This window comes from Gallus gallus, chromosome 2 (assembly GCF_016699485.2).
Source record: "Gallus gallus isolate bGalGal1 chromosome 2, bGalGal1.mat.broiler.GRCg7b, whole genome shotgun sequence".
Classification (NCBI taxonomy): Eukaryota; Metazoa; Chordata; class Aves; order Galliformes; family Phasianidae; genus Gallus; species Gallus gallus.
In genome coordinates, this window is record NC_052533.1 from 84,834,980 (window position 1) to 84,855,624 (window position 20,645).

At 38.3% G+C, this 20,645-nt stretch overlaps 1 protein-coding gene across 13 annotated transcripts in view; it reads left to right on the forward strand.

Annotated features, from left to right (window-relative positions):
• The window catches only part of LOC420965 (poly(rC) binding protein 2), a 489,700-nt gene that overhangs the window by 86,356 nt on the left and 382,699 nt on the right, over nt 1–20,645 (forward strand). For 12 of the 13 annotated variants that reach the window (XM_025147773.3, XM_040695582.2, XM_040695566.2 and 9 more), the window contains one exon: nt 15,391–15,529. The exons of the other annotated variant lie outside the window; for it this stretch is intronic. The gene's annotated coding sequence lies outside the window, so the exon portion shown is untranslated. The remainder of the gene's footprint in view (nt 1–15,390; nt 15,530–20,645) is intronic. 13 annotated transcript variants of the gene reach the window in all.

Here is a 20,645-nt window from a genome sequence, read left to right on the forward strand (position 1 = left end):
TCCAACATTTTGTTGTTCCCACAGTGAAGAACTTGTATCCAGATGCAATTTCCTTTGAAGCACTTCATGCACATTCCCTTGTCCTGTCACTGTGTCCTTTTAAAAAGAATATCTCCATCTTTTCTATAACTACTTTTTAGGTATTGGGAAAACATGATTAGACTCTGTCCTGCCCTTTCTCTTCTTTAGGTTGAGCAAGTCAAATTCCTTCAACCTTTTACCATGCATCAAGTTTTTCAACTCTGTGATTATCCTGGTGGCCCTCCACAGCACCATATCCAACATTTCAGTGTGTCTTTTGTATTGAGTGCTGAAAACTGGACTTATTATTCCAGTTATGACTTAACAAATGCCAATTAGAGTGAAATAGTGACATTTTTTATCTTTTATTTTACTTGTTCTGATGTGTTCCAGGCTCCATGTTGGTTTCTTGCTGCAAAGATGCACCGTCAGCTCATGAGCACCTTGTTCTCCACTGAGATATAGCTGTGCTATATCAAGCCAGAAAGTCCCTGGCCATTAATTCTGCTTGGGATGATTCCTTCCCAGATGCAGGACATAATAATCACCTTCATTAAACCTCACTCAATTCGTGTTGGGCCAGTCTTCCAGTCCACTGAGATCTCTGTATGGTATAGTGTGTAGCACATACCTTGTCATGTATCGATTCTTTCTCAGAGAGTGAGGAGCAGAACCGTGTGCATCAGTGAAAGCCTGGATCTGTGCCATTTTGCACAATAACATAATAAAGACAAATAGTAATAATAATTTCTAATATAAACAAGAATACTATTAGTATTTTAGTAAATTCTTACAAATGCATTAAAATAATAATAATAATCTAAAATTATGTTTTCTTCTTCTAAAATTATGTTTCTATTATGTTTTCTTCTCTGTTCTTTTTCTGTTGATAATATCATACGTGCCTTTTTGACCACTAGCACAACCGCCTTGATCTTTTCACAGAGCTGTCCATGGTGGTTCTGAAGCTTGTTTCCTCAACAGCAAGACCCAATGGTGTGTTTAAATAGTTAGTGGGCATTTTCTATATATATTCCTTCAAATTTTTCAACACTGAATACAATCTATTATTTTATTGTCTAGTTTTTCAACTTAAAAAAGAGGTAACTGAGATGGGTATGGCGAAGTACAAAACTGTAATGTTAAGGAAAAAAAGAGTTTTCCGTGCTTCTCACAATGCAAGGAACACAAGGAGCAGGAGATATATACATATATTTATATATAAAGCAGAGTTTTTAATACATAAGGAAACACCTTTCTTTCTAAATATTTTGGATGATGAAAGTATATATGCTTTTGATATAAATTTGAAAATTTTATTTAAAAGTGATCTCTCAAGACTGATTAAGGGCAAAACAGTCCAGGCTTAGGAAGTCCCACAGCCACTGATTACTAAAATTTCATTTCTTTGTGGACCCTTATTTTTGTTTTTGTTTTCCCATGAATATCTGTTATTAACTATGGTCAGAAACAAAATATCATGCTATATGTTGTGACCCAGTACAGCCATTTGTAAGGAATTTATGTTACATATGAAGAAATCGTTCATCAACTATTAAGGTGATCTTAGATTGAAATGTTGTGAAGAATTATTTAGCATCTACTTTTTTTTTTCTTTCTTTCTTTCTTTCTTTTTTTTCCCCCTTAAGGCCAAACGTTGTTCTTACCCGGAAAACACAACTCAGGTAAACTGACGATAGCACGTAACCTATTTTGAAGCAAATCGTGGTAAGAAAATTCATTGCAAATAGAGGTCAGTGAATGTGCAGAGAACATTCTTTTTAAAAGATTTGTAAGCAGCTGCTTCTATACTTTGTGAGGAGCCTTGTTGTGCTTGTAGGCATAGTACTGACCAGGATATGGAGCAAAATTTTCCAAGCTCATTTAAGTTTGAGATAAACATTGATACAATTTATTATATAAATGCCAGGAATAAAACACTGACTGTATTTCTGAACATTATCTGTCAGAATTCAGAAATAACTTGTGATGATTACACGACTATTTTTGGGACGTTACACATAGCAAATTTATGTCCCTGTCGCTCTTTTCTGTTTACAAAGACTACTGCTCCATTTTTTAAACTGCCTTATATTTTCCCAGGCTTCATTCTTTTTTGTTTCTAAGATATTTGTTTCTCATGCTTCGAGATGCTTTCCTATTAAGAGGGGTTTGATTCTTGAATTTTTGATGATAGAATTTCTGGCAAGTTATTATATTCTCATATTTCACTGACAAATGATGGAAGAACGCCTTTGGTTAAAGTATGTTGCAACTAGTTTTGGGATGCAGACTGAAGTGTCTGTCTGGTTTGGGGCTGAGAAATTCTCTCCCACCTGCTTCCTTTTCTGCTTTGCTATCAAAAAGGGCGGAGATTAAATCAAATACTTTTAGCTTGTACCGCCACTGAAAGGAAGCAGTTCTGTCCTCCTTCCATCCCACTCCTTTATTCCCTTCCCTTTGTATATTGTGTTGTCACAGGAGTTTCTGAAAAGATCTGGCCTAGGTTAAAACCACAAAAGCAGCCAGAACATGAAGATCCAGGACTGCATTTGTAGCAGTGTCTGTACCATCTTAAAGAATGAAAACTATAGTTTAAACAAGCCTTATTTTCTAATGTTTGCAACTTTGAAAAACATCTTTTACAAAGGGCTGTTCAACAGAGTAATTATCACAAATATCTATGTCAAAAACTTGTCCCTTGAATTGGTACTGAATATCAACATCTGTTAATTTTTTGTTTTCTTTTCTGACCTTTGATAGAGGAATAAATAACATGGGTCTTTAATGGTAGGGACTGTAAAATCTCAAAAAGTACAGAGTAAAAGATTAATTTCTAAGTTGTTTCCCCATGAAGCTGCTGTAATGTTCCCCATTGAGCTACTTGTTAGTCTAGAAGTCAGCTTCTTACTAAATAAAATGGTATCAGTAAGTGCTTGTTAGCAGAAGAGATGGCCTGTAACTGCATATTTAAGATAATTTTAGCAACTATTCAGACAAATTCTCACCTCCTCCCCGTCAGAGATATCTTTTAATTCCCTGGGAAAAAAGGCTGAAAAAACCCTGAAAGGGATGTTTCCAATTAGTGTGGCTTTTGCATATTTAAATTCTGTCTATCTCTGCCAGATAATTGAATAAAATGTGATACATTCTTTTGATCTTTGTCGAGATGATGTAGGCTGTAGATATTGTTTCATTATGCAGTTCATGTTGACATAGATAGCATTACGCCACTTACAGCTTCTTTGGCACAGCTCTGGAATCGAGTGTTCAGCAGTGATTAATGACCGAGGGTCCATGGACCTATTGTTGAACCTAAGATCTCTCTAATCTCTGCTCATGTTCTTTCTTTCATTTCTAGCATTTGTTAATGTGACTTCTGTGAACAGTTTTCCTGGTTTCTTGTCCTACACTTTGTACTGCTAGCAGTTAGCGTAGTGGCACCGTAGAACTAATGATCATTAAATATCAGTTGTCTTAGTTCTTGCTTACTATCTTATCTCTGATGCTCTGTCTCTGCCCTGCAATTTTTTATTTAGTATTTAATACCAAAAAGACTTAAACCTGTGCCAGGTTTTTTTTTTCCAGTCCTTCCACACTGTACAGTGAATTAATACCTTTTGATATGTTAAGCCAATTAAGTGATGTGTGTGTTAACATAAATATTTAATTGTTAAAGGGGAGATCACTTTGTCCTAAAGCCTTAATTACATTAGAAGCTGTTCAGATGATTGCCAAGATGAAACAGTCCATTATGAACATTTGCCACTGAAGGAGATTTCTGCTTATTGAAAGACAAAAGGGTAATTTCATCTAGGATTGTTGCAAACTGTACGAGTCCTTCATACTGATAAGGGAATTCTCCCTCTTTTAACCTTGATATGTACTGTAGTAATGGATTAATGAATCTTTAAAGTCAGTCACATCATTAAAGTAGGGATATAGTGTTAACACTGTCAAGTAAATGGTAAGGATGAAAATGTATCTACAGAACAGTTAAAGAGATTAGAGTCAATACTAATTTGTCAATAATTCCTGTCACTTTAAAAAGCAAAAATAACATGATAAATGTAAGCAGCTGTAGGTCATTATTATATTCCAACTGGAGTTTAAGTATTTCCAATGACATAGTCTTCAGACAGTAAACTGGAGTTGTAGATCTACACATCCTTGACACTGGGCTGCTGAGGCACCTAAGCTGTAACTCCTACGAGATACCTCCATAGTAACACAGAATCCATGTTTCCTTCAATCCAAAATGTTTCTGGTTTGGGACAAAGTATTCCTTTCTTGCAGTTCTGTCTAATTATCTGAACATCTTTCACAGATCAGAATCTGTTTTCTGATCTGCTGTAGACTTTGTAGTCATGTGTATATCTCCCACTGAAAACACGTCACAGCGATTTCCTTCAAAATATAGCACAGCTATGCATAATGTATGATAAGTGTTAGAGACATGTGCTATGTGAATCAAAGTTTTAATGTCCTAGTTTTCTCGATATTATTATCTATTCACTGAGTTTTTAAAGGAGCCCTGATTAAGAATTATGTCAGCTCTGACAAGCCATAAAACCAAGCAAGATTTTCAGAGAGAACCCCAAAAAGACTCTCTCTGAACATGTTTTAATATTAAAATCAGGTTTAGGGAACCTGGTTCTTATTTTGCCAGAAGGATAAGGGGTGTATCAATAGATTTCTACTTGCTCTCAGCATGCTGCCGCTGCAAATCTTAGGATAAGGAAATTCAAAGAACAGTAGGTTTCTTTTTGTCCCTGACATGGCAGTTCTTATTTAAATAGTTGGTATGTATTTGCTTCTTTATATTTGTTGACTAGTTCTCCTAAAGAGAGGATATAAAATCTCAGCTCTCCTTGCCATCTTAAACATCTGATTAATATTTATAAATATCTAAAGTGAGGTGGGAGGCTTATGGATGAGGCCAGGCTCTTCTTGGAACATAGGAAGTTCCATACAAACATGCGGAAGAACTTCTTTATGGTAGTGGTGACAGAGCACTGGAACAGGTTGCCCAGAGAGGTTTTTAGAGTCTCCTTCCATGGAGATATTCAAAGACCTGTCTGGAGGCCTACCTGTGCTACTTATTGTAGAGAACCTGCTTTAGCAGGGGAGTTTGACTCAATAATCTCTTGAGGTCCCTTCCAACCCCTGCAATTCTGTGATTCTGTGAACATACTGCTTGGTAGCTAAATACCTGACTTGACTTTAAGTCTTATCTGCCTCCTTATCTGCAAAACTATTAGATGAAAAATAGAAAAATCAGTTTCACACCTGAGTGCAATCTTCTTGTGGAAGAAGTAGAACTGGACCCTCTCACTTTATCTAGAATATTTCCTTTTCTCAGTATCAGATTTTGTTATGAGTAGTCTAAATTTTAGGCTAAATGTAATTTGTATATAGACTGTAGCCTTGTTGACATTTCAGTCTTAGATGCTTAATGCTGGGAGTAAATACCTTGACATTGTCAGGACTGTCTGATGCTAAGATTTTGTCTGTACAATAAGGGAAGTTGTATCTCAGATTAAAATAGAAGGAATAGTCAAGAAACTTGAGATATCTGAGGGAATGTTTGAAAGGATTCTCCATGAGGAGAGGCTGTGATCACTCGAGCTGCCCAGTCTGGAGAGGAGGCTGAGAGACAACCTCATCACTCTCTGCAGCTCCCTGATGGGAAGCAGGATGAGGTGCCGGGCTGTGACCTGGTCACTGATGGCAGGACAGGAATGGCACAAAGCTTCCAGGGCAGGGTCAGGCTGGGCATTAGGAAAAGTTTATTTACCATGAGGGTGGTCAAACACTGGAGCAGGCTTCCTGGAATGCTGACTGGTGTCCCATGCCTATCAGTGTTCAGGAGGCATTTGGACAATGTCCTCAGTAAAGTGATTTAACTTTTGGTTAGCCCTGAAGTGGTCAGTCATTTGCATTGAATGATCTTCATAGGTCCATTTCAACTGAACTATTCTATTGTAATAATGTGAGATGCTCTCCTGTTTTGCTGAAGAGCAAGATGTGACTGCTTAAACAGTGGTGAGGTATTTCTGTTGTTCCTGGGGTCTTCTTCAAGGAGGTAAGGGAGGAATGGATTTGTGTAAGTGCTTTTAGAAACCCAGGCGTGGAACAAGTCTGAAATGAATTTTCATAGATTCTAAGATAATTGTGCTGTCATGTTGTTTTATTTAATGAAAACTGTATTTATTGAACAGTATATTATTAACTATTTCTTGAGCAATAAGCACAATTTGATGGTTTCTATATTTTAATAGCATGTGGTAACTGCTAAATAAAAGCTGTGCTAAAGAGTTTTACATACTTTGAGTGAGTGAGAATTTATTCTATTTTATTTAATAATTTTTAGTATAATTAAAAGTAGTAAAATAGAGGGGGTGCTATTTGGCTGAGTGCTTTATCACTAGCAAGGCAGCTGCTAAATCTCTATTGAAAAATCACTTTAGAACCTAATACATGGGATGAGTGCTTGCTGGGTTATGAATGTTCATTGTTCAATTTTCTAGCTATATTTTATTGCTCTACTGAGGATAGTAAAATGAGAAAAGGACTGGTGGGAGTGCAGGAACATGAGGGTCAGCATGGGGGTCAGGCTGAGAAAATGGGAGGAAATGAAACCAGTAAGAAGACATGCATAGGTGACCTTAAAGATGTGAGCAGAGTCAGTGTGGTCTCTGGGTAAACAAGGGGAGATGTGTACTTTGTATACATTCAAGGCTGATTTTTCAGACTGAAATTATTGCAGTTTTGCATTCAACAAGAGGGAAGTTAACATTCAACGAGAGGGAAGTTAACAAGTCACAGCACAGATTACTATAACAATATTGACACTTTTCTTCTGGAAGACCATCTTGATTTTTAGTAAGGTCAACATTATGCTTTTGGATCTACTGAATTTGGGAGCACTGGGTATCTAAATCCTTTTCCCAGCTCAACAAGGATGAGTGGACAATTCAGTTTCTCTTCCAACTGCACTGAATCTCAGTGGCTGCCCTGACCAGGCTGCAGCCTGGACGGATGGGACTGGCAACCAGAGTGAGGGGAGCTGCTCAGGGGACACTCCTCATCATCAGGGAGGAGAGCCCCCAGGAGACAAAGGAGATGGAGTGCTGGAGAACACTGCAGTGGGAGGTGCCTATAAAAACGAGTAAAGGAGCAGAGTCATGCAGTGGGGAGAAATCAGAAAAAGCAGGCACTGCTTAATGCCCAGTTTCTCACTGGAAATTATGGAAATTATGGGCACGTCTGCCCTCTTCTCTGCCTTTGCTACGTGGCAGTGGCAGAGCTCTTTGTCTCCTGCCTGCTTTCCTTCCACCCATTGCCCATGCCCATGCATGCTTCCACTAAAAGGAGCGTGGCTGGAAGATGAGGGTTGTGCACTCCATAAAGGGGGTGAACCTCACATACCAGCAGCAACTGCGTGGCTGTTTTTGTCAGGGAAACTGAGAGCAATGGGACCAGAGCTGGCCAAAGGTGACCCAGAGTACTCTTTGGATCTATGTGTAGACAGAACGAAATATGACACTACAGAGAAGGTTGTCCACAGCCACTAAAGATGCAATTTGCTTGGACATTGACTGTTGGCTGAGACATCCACCTTTAGTGAGATTCCCTGTCTATAGCATGTGAAAGGCTGCATGGGATCTGCTGTGGGATTGCTTTTGATGCCTTCTGCCAGTGGAAAGGGAAGCATAGTGCGCTCTTACTTATGCCACTTTACCTTCCATCTTCCCATTTCTTCATTCTTTTTCATCATCTCTGCTGATACTCTCATTCCTTAGCTGAGGAAAGGGTGAGACAAAGTGAATGTCAAGGTTCGTGCAGATTCAGCGAACTGTCTTTAATGGCTTCAGACTGAGTGGAAATGCGGCTACTCAGGGGAAATTCTGGACAGGAATGGCTCATGGCCTTCTTTGTGACTCAGTCTCCTGGGGCTGCACAAAACTGTGTAAGAAAGCATACAGAGATTTTTAGCTGGTTGCAGAAACTAATGCTAACCATCCTGCACTGTCTAATTGCGCAATGTGAGGAAAGCACAGTGTTTGTCATGTTTTAAGAAAAGTACACTCTAAATTAGAACTTGAGCCTGCTGAAACAAATGTCTTCTTAGAAAATGGACTTCGGATCCTAAAGCAGTCGTGCCACATAGTGAGCTTGAGAAACCCAAATACAGTCAAGCGTATGACTCTAGGTAACAGATTCAGTTTGTATAAATATTATTCTCACACATGAAGATTGATAGCAGCTTATCACATTGATAGGATTTGGTGCATACAGTTTCTGCAAATGACTGCATATTCTTTGTAAATTTGGAAAACAGCTGAAAATTGAGACTTTAGCAAATTCTTCATACCTATATACAAAAAAATCGCTGGTGCCCTATATAATGCAGAGAAGAAACTCAGACAGAACACTGATTTTTACTGTCAGCATTTGTATTTTTTTGTAGTTGTGTTTATGTTGGCCCTGTGATTCCACATGCTGTGGGGAGATGTTTCTACTAGTACATAGGAAACCCTTGAACATGGAAAATAATGCTTACTAAAATGGATCATGTTCCCAAGGGGGAAACAGCAAAATTATTGAGATTCATAGAATAAGGAATATCTAAAATTGCCCAATTATTTAAAGTGAGGTATTTTTCTATCAATATAAGATCTTGCTGAGCTTCTGGAGCATGACTCAGAATAGGCATTTTGCCTGTAGTTGACAATATAAATATTTCATATGATCTCACAAACTATTAGAATAATAGAAGCAGTGTTATTTAATCCACTCCTAGCAAAGCAGATGCTTACCAGAATGCATAAAGCACTCAGGGAACTGTTTTTGTTGTAGTGGAAATGTGTTTCTAGAATGATTTATCTGAAGTTAGATTCCTCATTGTGGAAGTGGATTTGATGATGAGACACAATTCAAGGTTGTACTGAAAACTCATGGGAAAAAAAAATGTAGTTGATGGAAATATTATTCATAAAAGAATGAAAAAAAAAAAAAAAAAAGCCTACCTCAAGCCTACCTAAAAGGTAAGCAGGTAAAGCAAGAGTCTTGGCTAGGTACATGATCTGGGTGGGGGCTGTGAGTGACTCCATAAGGTAAATTCTTCCAATTGAATACATTCAGACTGACTGCAGTCCTTGGGTCTGCGGTGGGTATGTGAGTGTCATGGGAGCTAGGGGGGATGGCCTAAAGGCTGCTTCCTTAACATCCATCTCTGCATTCTGGGGGGAGATGAGTACTGATTGCCAAGCACCACAGTTTTGCACGCTTGATCCAGGTTTAGTAATCAGAATGGAACTGTTGCTAAAATCCTATAGAAGACATTTGATGTGATGTCCTTTTCCTCCGAGGTGACTGTGCCTAAATGTGTTAAGCAGAGTGGTAAAAAAAATAAATTACTAGATCTGCTTTTGCTGTGTGATATACTATCTCAGTCTGCACTGTTCATTTACACTTTGTTTTTCATACTTACTGTATCTTTTATTAATGTGTTTGATAACATGGCTTCAGCTGCACGGCAGATTTTTTAACTGTATTGAGGTTTTGTTAATTTATTTAATATAGATCAAAAAAATGTGAGCAGCCCCTGGATTAATAGACTTGAGCTGGAAATTTATATGTGACTAACAAATATTTTAATACCACTGAGCCAAGCAGAAGAAAGGGAAATTTATGATAAGGGGCTGATCTGGCAGTATGAATTTGACTCATGTGGGCTACAGGATGAATCATCCCATGTTGCCACGAGGACTGCTGCTGCTACTGCTGAGCACCGTCAGCAAGCAGGATAGTCAAACGTGCGTGGCAGAGTAGGGAGGAAGGCATGTGCAAGGGATTAGGAAAGGGACAAAGAAAGATCAGCTATTTAAAACTGGACATCACAAGCCTGACCAGTAGGTCACGTTATATATAATTCAGCCAGTTTGTTGGGTAAATCATTTCATATGCTCCATGAAATGCAATTTGCTTCCATGGCCAAGCATGACATTCACAGGATCTCAGCTGGCAAAGAGCCCTTCTAAGGTTGTTAATTCAGGGCCTGTAAGTTTGCTGAGGCATTTTGTCAGAACATTAAATAATCACACTATGTCATGAGCAAATATCTAATTAAGAGTCTGATTTCTCAAGTATCCAAGTATGTGTTACAATGTTCTGAGAACCCTTAATTCCCACCAACAAAAGCAGCAGCTTAGGGTGTTCCCACCAGGCATTTAATAGGATTGTGCCCTTACTTCATTTGGATGGGGTAAGTCCAGGCCAGTCAGGTGAAGCAACAGTAATCAAACAAGACAAGATAATGACAAATAGGGATACATCCCAGCAGGAATGTTATTACTTGAAAATGATGGAACATCATTTTCTATGTGAAACCCCTCTAAAGAACAGGGCTGGATTTAAGGATGTACTCGTAGGGATTAAATTTGGGGCTTTGAGAAGGTCTATCTGTACTCACACATGCAAAAGATCGGTGAGAGGCAACGTACCCTTTATCAGCCCCAACTGACACTCTGTAGGAATAAACTACTGAGTTCCCACCCACTCTTTGAAACCAAGGTCTTCAAGGATTTAGACTGCTTTGCAAGGGTAGTCTGCATTATAAAGGCAGATCACGCTGCATCCAGTGCTTCAGAACATAAAGCTTAAGAAGAATCTGTTCAGAGAAATCTGAGAACCAAGGTTTCCTGAGCAGTGCTCTTAGTTTGATTCAAGTAATGGAAATTAATCTGAGGTGGGTAGGTGGAGACCTTTCAGCAAGATTTTTTCCATTCTTATACACCTGTAGCTGTACAAGAAGAGAAATGCTGGATGCAATCAGAAGAGAATAGATATTGTATTTTGATCTATGATATGTCTTCAGATGAAGGTAGATGAAAGTAGATGTGTTCTTTTTTGAGTATGAAGTGGCATTACAAAAGGAGTAAATGAGAAAAGATCATACTATTATGCTAAGCACTTTTGGGAGAGTGGAAGGTTAAAATGAATCTCTGTTATCAGGCTCTTAAGTGAGGGATGATGCATTAGACTACCTGATTTTATTTGATTTGTTGGGAAACCAGAGCTTCTGTGCTATTTCTTGAACAGAATTACAGGCTTCATTTAAAGAGAGAAGCAAAGCACACTCATCATTCTGAAAGAGATCAACGTAAGCATTTTCTATATCATGAATAATGTTTACTGGAAGAAATCAAATTACTGTAACACAGACCATCTGTTTTCTTTGCATGCAATCATGTAAGTGTTTTAGGACAAGCCATCCTATTTAATCAATTGTAAATCTCTTATGGAAAGGCACTGCTTTCTGTACTAAAATCTATTTTGGTGAAAAATGTAAGAGTTTTAAATACTGGTTTCCTCTGCATAAATATAATTTACATACTGTTCATAACATAAAGGGTAGGGGTGTACAGCAGTAGCTATTATCTGTTAAGAACTTAATATTATGTCTCTTTCAGTAGCCATTTTTGGATATTTGTTGTATCCATGATTCATTGGTGTTCAACACTGCTAGGAGAACAGCAAAATAAGTAATAACGTTCATTTATAGCCTGGGAAGTTGCTTTCTGCATATAATAAATATAGCGTATATCGTTTCTATCTTGTTGCATGTCTACCATGACATAAGTGATCACGGGGAAAGTTATTTGTCCAGTCTCTAAATATGTAAACTTGGAAAGACAGAAGGGAAAAAAAAAGTCAATTTTCTTGAAAATGACTCCGTAGAGTGACATTAGAAACACTTAAAATTTGTGGTGTAAAAAGAAGACAACAAAGAAGTGTGCTTACTTTGCTTTTAATCCCTGTTAGCAGATGCGTAATTGGGCACACCATCTTATTTTTGTATCTCTTATATCAGCTTCCTTGATTCATATACTGTCCTCAGGTGCACATAAGTTGTTTTTAAAATCAGAGGAAGCTGAAGGTCTGCATCTTAAGCAAAGTTCTCTGATTTCAAAATAAGCTGTGTGTGTGCAATGCCAGAAGTTGTGCTGAATTGTATCAAATGGCCCTGAAATAAAAGAAGGGAACAAGCAATGTAAGTAACACAGTTGGAAATTCCCTAAGAAGGTTGACTGTCCTTCTCAATGAGGTCAGCAAGCCAGAATTTCATTTGTTCAGACATTTCTAAATCAATGGTATTTTGTCTGAATAATTAGGCTGCTTACTCAGGCTTGAAGAGTGCAGAGTGCATGGTGCAAAATTCTTGCATTTTCTTGGGTAAATGGTAACAGGCAAAGAGGGAGGGACAGGTGAAGCATGCACTTGAAAAAACAGTAGTGCCTATACTCCACTGTCATCCCATGGTACAGAGGAGTCTCTCCACCCAGGAGAACATCGGGAGAAATGAAAGGCCCCTATAATGCCTCCCCAGCTGGTTCCCTTCAAGTACATTTGTGAAGGCTGGATTCAACAGCAGGTACACTAAACATTTCACAGAATTACAGAATCCTGTTGGGTACAGTGGATCTCTGCAAGCCATCAATGACATCCTAGTCTAAGAAAGGCAAAGTGAGATCAGGTTGGTCGGGACCTTGTTCGGTTGAGTTTGGAATATCTCCAAGGATGGAGATTCATCAGCCTCTTCCAGAAACCAGGGTGTCAGTCTTACTTTTGCTGCCAGTGCTCCCTTAGAAGCGTGTCTTGTTGTTCCTTGTCGCTCTCACCTGTTTCAAGTCTGGCTGATGTCTTACTTCCCTAATTTCACCCCAAATGGCCAGAACAGTGATATTCCGCACTGCTCCCAAGTAACCCTCCCTGCCTCTTTGTAATCTGTTTGTCCATGCTGTCCCTCTGCTGTGATTTATTTGGTGGTTCATGGGTGACAGGGAGGCAGTCTTCTGCGAGCAATTCACTCAGCTGGGCCACTTTGCTGTCTTGGTTTTTTGAAGACACGTTGCAGGTGGAGCTGACAAAAAAATCAATACAAATGATGTTTTGATTTTTCAGATCATCTTCTTTCCATGTCCATCTTCACTTTCCAAATCTTTTAAGCCAGACAAAATAGTGTATTCTGAAATATACATAAATATTTTACTTTGCATTTTTTTGCATGAGTATATTTATTTATTTTTTAATATTCATTTGGAATTTGTCAATTTTTATTTTTTCTGGAATTTTTTCTTCTGAGCCAGAACTCTTGAACAATAGCCATGAGTTCTCTAATAGCTTCAGTAGATTATGTACTATATTTTCCAGTTGCACTGTCTGTTTTACCCAAGAAAAGTGTATTGATATATATAAAATTGTAATAGAAAGTATTGGACTAGTTCTAAGAGCAATAACTGCTAACATTACTGCTTGGAAATTTTCATATTTTTACTATTAAGAAATAATTCATCAAATTGACTTCATCTGATTTGTGGCAAACAGAGGGCTAAACTGTCAATTGCAGTTGTCATAATCACACTCCATTTTGATATAATAGTAGTGTTAATCTGAACAGTAAAAAATAATTTGCTCAAATGAGCAATTACAATAAGTATCTTAAAAATACAGAAGTCCTGACTCCTTTTTAAGTACAGTAAGTAGAGAGTACTGCTATTTATTTTAAGAATTTCCTGTGTCTGCAGTGCTGAGTACACTGAAATAGGAATCAATGACAAGGTGCCATATAGGAGACTTTATTTATAGTAGCTTTATAATGGTTCTAAAGTGAGACAATAGATTTTGATACTCATGACCTTTAATGGAAAAATCTCTGAAGAGAATTTTGCAGTTTTACCTCTAAAGTTGCTCCTGTTACAAGTTCTTTGCATTTTAGGCTTTGTGAGGCAATGAAAAATAATTCTGGGTTGGTTTCTTTTAAACCATTCTGCTCTCTTGGCTGTTCAGTTGACAGTTTGGAAAATTATTCAGGGGATCTCTGAAAGTGATAAAGCTAGACGTTTGCATATTTCTACTTTTAATAGTGCTCTTAACTGCAATATATTTGGAGTGGTTGCATGATTGCTTTTCTCCACTTAACCCAGCGATGGCAGTGAAGTGGTTGTAGAGGATGTGATTCATCTGTACGATTCAGTATCTCTTCTTCCAGTTCTCCACCAGGTTCACCAATTTTCTGAAGAAAAAGAAGAAAAGTGTCATAGAAGACTATCACATTTGAATGGTCTCTCATAGATCAGTTAGTGCTATATGGCAGAACAGAAAGAAACAGAAGTGTTTGGTCACCATTCTGAAATATACTGAGGTCTGACCAGCTCCTCCCAAAAGTGGAAGAATTTGCAGTTCAAAAAACAAAACAAAACAAACAAAACAACAACAACAACAACAAATCTTAAAGGAAGACCTTGTCAAGTGAAAAGCAAGTAGAAAGTATAGTTTAAAGAAGATACAGGAAAGAGAACATGACAACAAGAGAATGGTGGTATTGAACGGATATTTCAGACGGGACCATAGCCATTGCCACAAACAGCTGGATAGAAGTTTAAGAATAGATACATTTAACACAGATGAAAGAAAAACATGTTTGAAATGGGCACAATTACCTAGTAGAACTGATTGCTATCAGATACAGGAAGATTTTGGAAACTCTCCTCACATGTATGTCGATGGTTTATGGGCTGGTCTGGCCCAGTTCCGTGACTAGTGGGGCAGAGGGATTTTTTTCAAAATCCATGCCTCCGGAAAAGGGAAACAGGGGGCCCCCCACAAAAAAGAATAATTAAAAAAAAAGCAGTGGCAATGATCTGAGGAGAAACAAACTAATTTACTAAATATAGTATTGGAATGCACGATAACACACTATAATACAATATAATTCAATACAATTGTTAACAAAATCAAATATAATTGAGAGGAGGATTGTCCAAGAGCTAAAGGTCTTACAGTAATACTGAAGCCTTGCGTGTAGTCAGGAGCAGCAGTGAGATGATTCGAAAGCGAGCACGACGAGACAAGAAGAAAGGGAGAGAAGACTCAGGTCAGGTGACCTACGGGCCTTGTATCTGTTCCCCTAAGCAGGAATGATAAAAGTACTCGAACAGTCTTCTGGGGAACGTAGTTCTTATTCTCTTCAGGACAAGTACCTAGAACTAGAGCATTTGCTCTTTAACTCCCAGTACACTGCATGATGTTATGATGTGGAATATCGATAACCAAAAATCATAAAACCATGACAATGTATTATCTTTCCACAACTGAATAGAGCAGCTTAAATGATTTTGGCACTTTCTAAGCAATGATCCCTGCAGACAGCTTTTTCAGAAACTCTCCTGGTCGTTTTATTCCTCTGTATTAGTTACTGTTGAAGGCAGGAGGTAGGAACGACTTGAATTATGAGATGACTGGAAATGATTGTTCAAATGTCTTCATGCACTTTATTTGGTCTCTGTATCCTCTCTGTCACAGGAAACCATCTTAAACACAGAGCAAGAAACGTGAAGTCACTTGGCTGTCCCTTATCTCTAAGGGCACCTGATGCATAAGTGGACTAGAGAAAGGAAAGAAAGAAAACATCCAAAGATCTACAGATCATTTTGCTGGCAGGGTGAGTAAATGTCCCTGTGTCTCAGTCTTGGATTAGATACACAGCAAGAGATCCTGTTTGAAGAGTTGCCTCAAAAATTTTCTCTCCATTAGTTTTTGAGAAAAAGGTTGTAAAAATTTCCCACTGGGGACTCACATATGTTCAGAAATACGAAGACAGACACCCCCTATATTTTCAGTTTATGCCTAGAGCATGAGTTTAATAGAATAGACAGTTCTGTGTCATGTTTCTTTTAATGTATGTGTGCTGTGAGGGCCCTTTTCAAATTGAGTGGGTGATACAGGAATATATAACTGTTACTGAATCTGTCCAAACTCCTTGTGATTCAAAAAGAGATCCAAAAGAAAAAAGAAGGTAGGAAAAAATCTTTTTTTTTTTAGTTCTTGATATGCTTAGACTCCTATAGATCTAGACATGTGTCCCATGCCTTGCTTAGGCAATTTTTTCTTGCTCATGAAATGAAATGGAAAAATTACCTCATTGAGAAGTCTATGTGATAGCCAAAACCTAATTTCATGATCCCTTTTTGCGTTTGCCTGTTACAAAATATTGTAGAGGTACAGACCTCAGCAGAGTTTGGAGCATTTCCTCCAGTTTATAGCAAACCAATCCAATGGATTCAAGTGTTCTGTCTACAGATAATTTATTTTTCAACAAGATGATGAAAATCCAAACATGACCAAATGGAAGAAAATCCAACTCAAACCTGAAGATTACCTCAGAGCAATCCAACTAGTGGTTTGTGTCTCTGCAAAAGACAAAAATAAAAATGTTGCATTCCTCCATTAGAATAGCCAAAAGTCACTCTGAGCATGTACTTCCACTGTGTTCAGTAGTGCTCATCTTTCCACCCTACACACTGGCAAGGTTCTTGTCTGCTTCTGTTTTCTGTGCCTAAACTGAATGAGTGTAATGAACTCATCTTCCCCATAACACAAACCCAGTGAATACTGCTTTGTTTTTTTTTTTAAGAAAAGGTAGAGCTGCTGAATTATGAATTCAGCTGTGCGTCAGCCCACCCCATTTAGGAATCTTAAGGCAATTTGCCAGAGCCTGTAACACGATAAAACAAAATGAAGGGTGCTCCAGAGGACAGATATTTTCTTGCCAGCAGCTCTCTGATATGCAGTACAATATCCAGCAGTATAATAGTGCCTTTACAATCACTACTCGATGATGTGTTTAGTATAATATTAGGCTGTTTCTCTTAGCATACAAGCAATGGTCTGACTTTGAAGAAAGTCTCCTTTTTCATACCGAGTGTTCTTTGAGGGGGTCTGTGTAAACATAAAAGATGTCTGGACTTTGATGTAGTCTCCAGTTAGAAGATTAATTAATTAATTAATTAATTAATTTGATTTTTATGTTTTTAGTAAATACTGCTCTGAGAGCGCTGAAAGATTATGCTGATGTGCATAATTTTTGCAGAAATCAAGTTATTTCCGTGCCAATTCTGAACCCAATGGCAATTGAAAAACGAGTCCTGCTCTCTGCTGCTGGACACTGGAATCCATAGGAAAAAGTGTTCAGGGACTGGGGAGTCATTTTTCTCATCTAGCAGCAGTTTCTTGCCTCCTTGTGGAAAAAGCAGTAGAGCAGAAACAGCCTGTGGGCACGAGTTTGTCAGTACTTCATAAATAACATAGTGTCTTCTTCAGCAATGCAATTACAGTCTGTGGTTTTAATACTGCAGTGTACTTTCTGAATCACCACTTATATCCCTAGTTCTATTTCATTTTATATAATATCTGTATAGAGGAGATGGGCTTGACATGCATTGACACAGTCATATCATTAAGTGAGGGGCACTATGACTGAGAACAATAAGGATGTCCAGTAAAGGTGTCAACATAACTGAAGACTAAAGTTAGTATTAATTTTATTCTTAAAACCATCTCTGTGTGCATTGCTTTTAAAATCAATGTGTAAAATACAATCGTCTTCATGCTGAAAACTTATTGAAGCTTCATGAACATTACTGCAGGGAAAATAACAAGTTGGTAAATGATTAAATGTATAATTAAAGGTTTCACATTTAATCCTGTCAGTGCAGTGATTTATAGTTTCTATTATTTTGTCTAAGTAATGCACTCCTTTTTTTCTAGTGTTTGTTCTTTTCTTCATTGTTGTTACTGCCTGTAATCTTATGCTAAGGAAATTTATCTCAAGAACATTTCTGTCCTCAGCTGCAAGGTACAGAGAGTTAAATCACAATATAGCAAATGCAATACACTTCCCTTTGCAGTTGGTGGGAGAATTGTGAAATATTTACAGTGTTGGGCCACAAATGCTTTACGTGTAAGATCAAAGGGAAGGATGTAGTCTCTGTGCTTCTCTGCTGTCATATTTAGGACTGAAACAGGTGTCTTCAGCAGCCAGTCCCAGGAAGGCTCAATAAAGACATGGGGCTGGGACACACAATCTGCCTCTGTAGTGCATGCCAGAATTGGGTGGAAACCTGCAAACGCAGCAGAACCTGCCTTGAAATAGCCCGTAACAAAGGCTGATCACAGCCCAGTGCCTACAAGCTACAGAGTCTGCACCACTCTCCAGAGGTAGGTCACCACAGCAGGGTCTTTGGAAAGGTCACACCAGGCTTGGCTGTTGGCATTGCTGCCTGTTGGTTACCTGGGAGCTCGTTGCTCATGCTCTTACTTGGGGAGAGGAACACGAACCCAGGGAGTCTGTTCTGGCCTCAGCCTGAGGAGGGTCAAATGCAGACCCCTGAGAAGGATGCTGTAATCTTTGGGCTATGGACACTTCTGTTGAAGATGGGCTGATGAGGATGCAGGGTTCGGGGGGCAGACTGAGACTTCACAGAAGGGAGATTGCAGCCAATGATCTACTCTGAAGTGGGAAGTGTGCTTTCTAGCCTCACACCTGTTGCAAGCCCTGTTTGACATAGTGCTGGCCCAGAAACCCAGGGCTCTTTCCTTACCCATCAAGCTGCCCAGACACTGGCTGTGCTCTTCTCTCATGAGGCTTTCAGCCAACTGTGTGCTATTTACATCTTTCTTCACTCTGGAACTCTGGAACTGCTGCAGTTCTGATGGGCCACTCTCCAGTCCCATTTTCTAGTCTAGCCTGTAGTTCTTCTGGGAATTGGGTGTCCATGCCAAGTCAGGCTAAGGAGATCTCTCACACACCTAACCCTTGTTAGGTGCATGAGGAGCAGATCTGAGTCTTTGGGACTTATATATTCTGTCAGGATTGCAATGATGTTTGTGGGACTTCACAGACAAAGAATTAATAAGAGAAAAGCTTCAGCATTTGTTGAATGTAAGTTTCTTGCTAATAGTTTTCATATCCAGACAAGTAATTTTTTATCTGGTCCAGATTTCCTCTCTTAATGAAGAACCCACTTAAAGAAATAAGATTTCTTCTGTCAATATACAGTACTAAGATTCTCCCCTTAGAGTCTTTCCGCACAAGAATTGCTGTTCTTTTCCAGAATACTGCAGGATGAGATAGTTTGGGTTTTATTTCTGGTTGATAGTTTGAATTCACTCATATGTTAACTTCATCAAATTCCTGATTGGAAAAAAAAAAAAAAAAGTAACCTTGCTTTAACCTGCATATAGCTTATAGATGTACTGAATGACAGTTTTTAATACAGTTTGATTATGCTCTGTTGAAGATGTTGTGATTTACATTCTCCATGCCACTGGAGAATATTATTCTGTTCCTTCCTATTCATTGTCCCTTAGAAAATATTTTTATGCTCTGCAACTATTACAGTAGAAACTTCTGAGAAGAAGAAATCTTTACAGATTGTAACAGGGAAAAAAAGAGAATAAAAGAGTATTCTTGAGAAATGCTCATTGAGAAAAGGACATCTGTTTTGTCTTTTTGCAGTATGTTTTTTGGTCAAGTTTTTTCATTTCTAATATTTTTCATCTTTTGGGTTGTTTTTTTGATCTTTTTTGTTTGGTAGGGTTTTTCTTTCCTGCCATGTTATTTTAAGATAGGTAACCTGCAAGACCATGGTGTTCTGGAAAGTTATAAAAAGTGCTAACTCCAATATTGTCTTTCTTAATATTATTGTTTGGGGATGAGGCTGCTGCATTTTGAGAACTGTGTGCTTCTTTCAGTGAGGGAGCTTATTCACAATGAAGCTTTGTGTTTTTCTTCTTTATGCAATAATAGCTAGTTGAAAATCTAGCAGTCCAGATAAGAAGTTTCTCTGCTCAATCACTGGAACTCTAATTGGCAGCCTGGCCTTTTCCCTGTCATTGCAGTCGCCATTTGGATCAGAGGTCCCTCAATATTTCCTAATAGCTTTCCTCAGATCTGGCTAATCTAAGTAATGGTTGCTCATTACCACTCCTTCAGAAAAATAATTAAACATGTGAAACTAGTCCAGGCCTAAAGCAGTATTGTGTTGTACCTTTTTATGCACCTCTTGTATGTTAAAGTTCTCTCTGTGTAATTCATTTTTCTGTGCCGGGAGTACAAAAAGTGTAACATCAGCTGCCCTTTAAGATTGGTTGGCTGTATTCCTAGTCCTGCATCAAGAACTGCAGGCGTAGGTAACATCGCAGTGTGGTAGCAGCCCCAGTAATTTCAGTGGGATCCCTTTTGTGAGTCAGAGTTTAAAGAGTGCAGCATTTATCTTCTGTATGAGAAGCTTCAAAAAGAATATTGCTGTGTCCTGCCATCCATAGTACTTAGCCTTGTACATGCTTAGGAGTGAATAATTTGTATTTTGGAACTGTCACCTACATGCTTATTTTGAACATTGCTATTTTATTTTATTTTTTGCTTTTTCTGAGCCATAGAAACTGAGCGTGTTAATTCCTTTAAGCTTGAAAATTACTGCCTTTTGGTGTTTATGATCAAAAGCATTAGCAAGACACTTGGGTCAAACTCTTTGTTGGAATGAAATGGCACGGGTTATTTGAAGTCAGTTTGTTGAACTAATCCAATAAACGGCAGAGAGGAACTTGGTGCCTTGTCCAATGGACCATGGTGGCGTTTTTATTTACACCATGGGCGTATGAAAAGGTACGTTTGTACACAGACTATTATTTTAATCACACTCCTGGCTCAGTATTGGTTGGATTCTTTATATGCCACAATGTTATATGTATCATATTTAAATTTATGAGGTAGAATA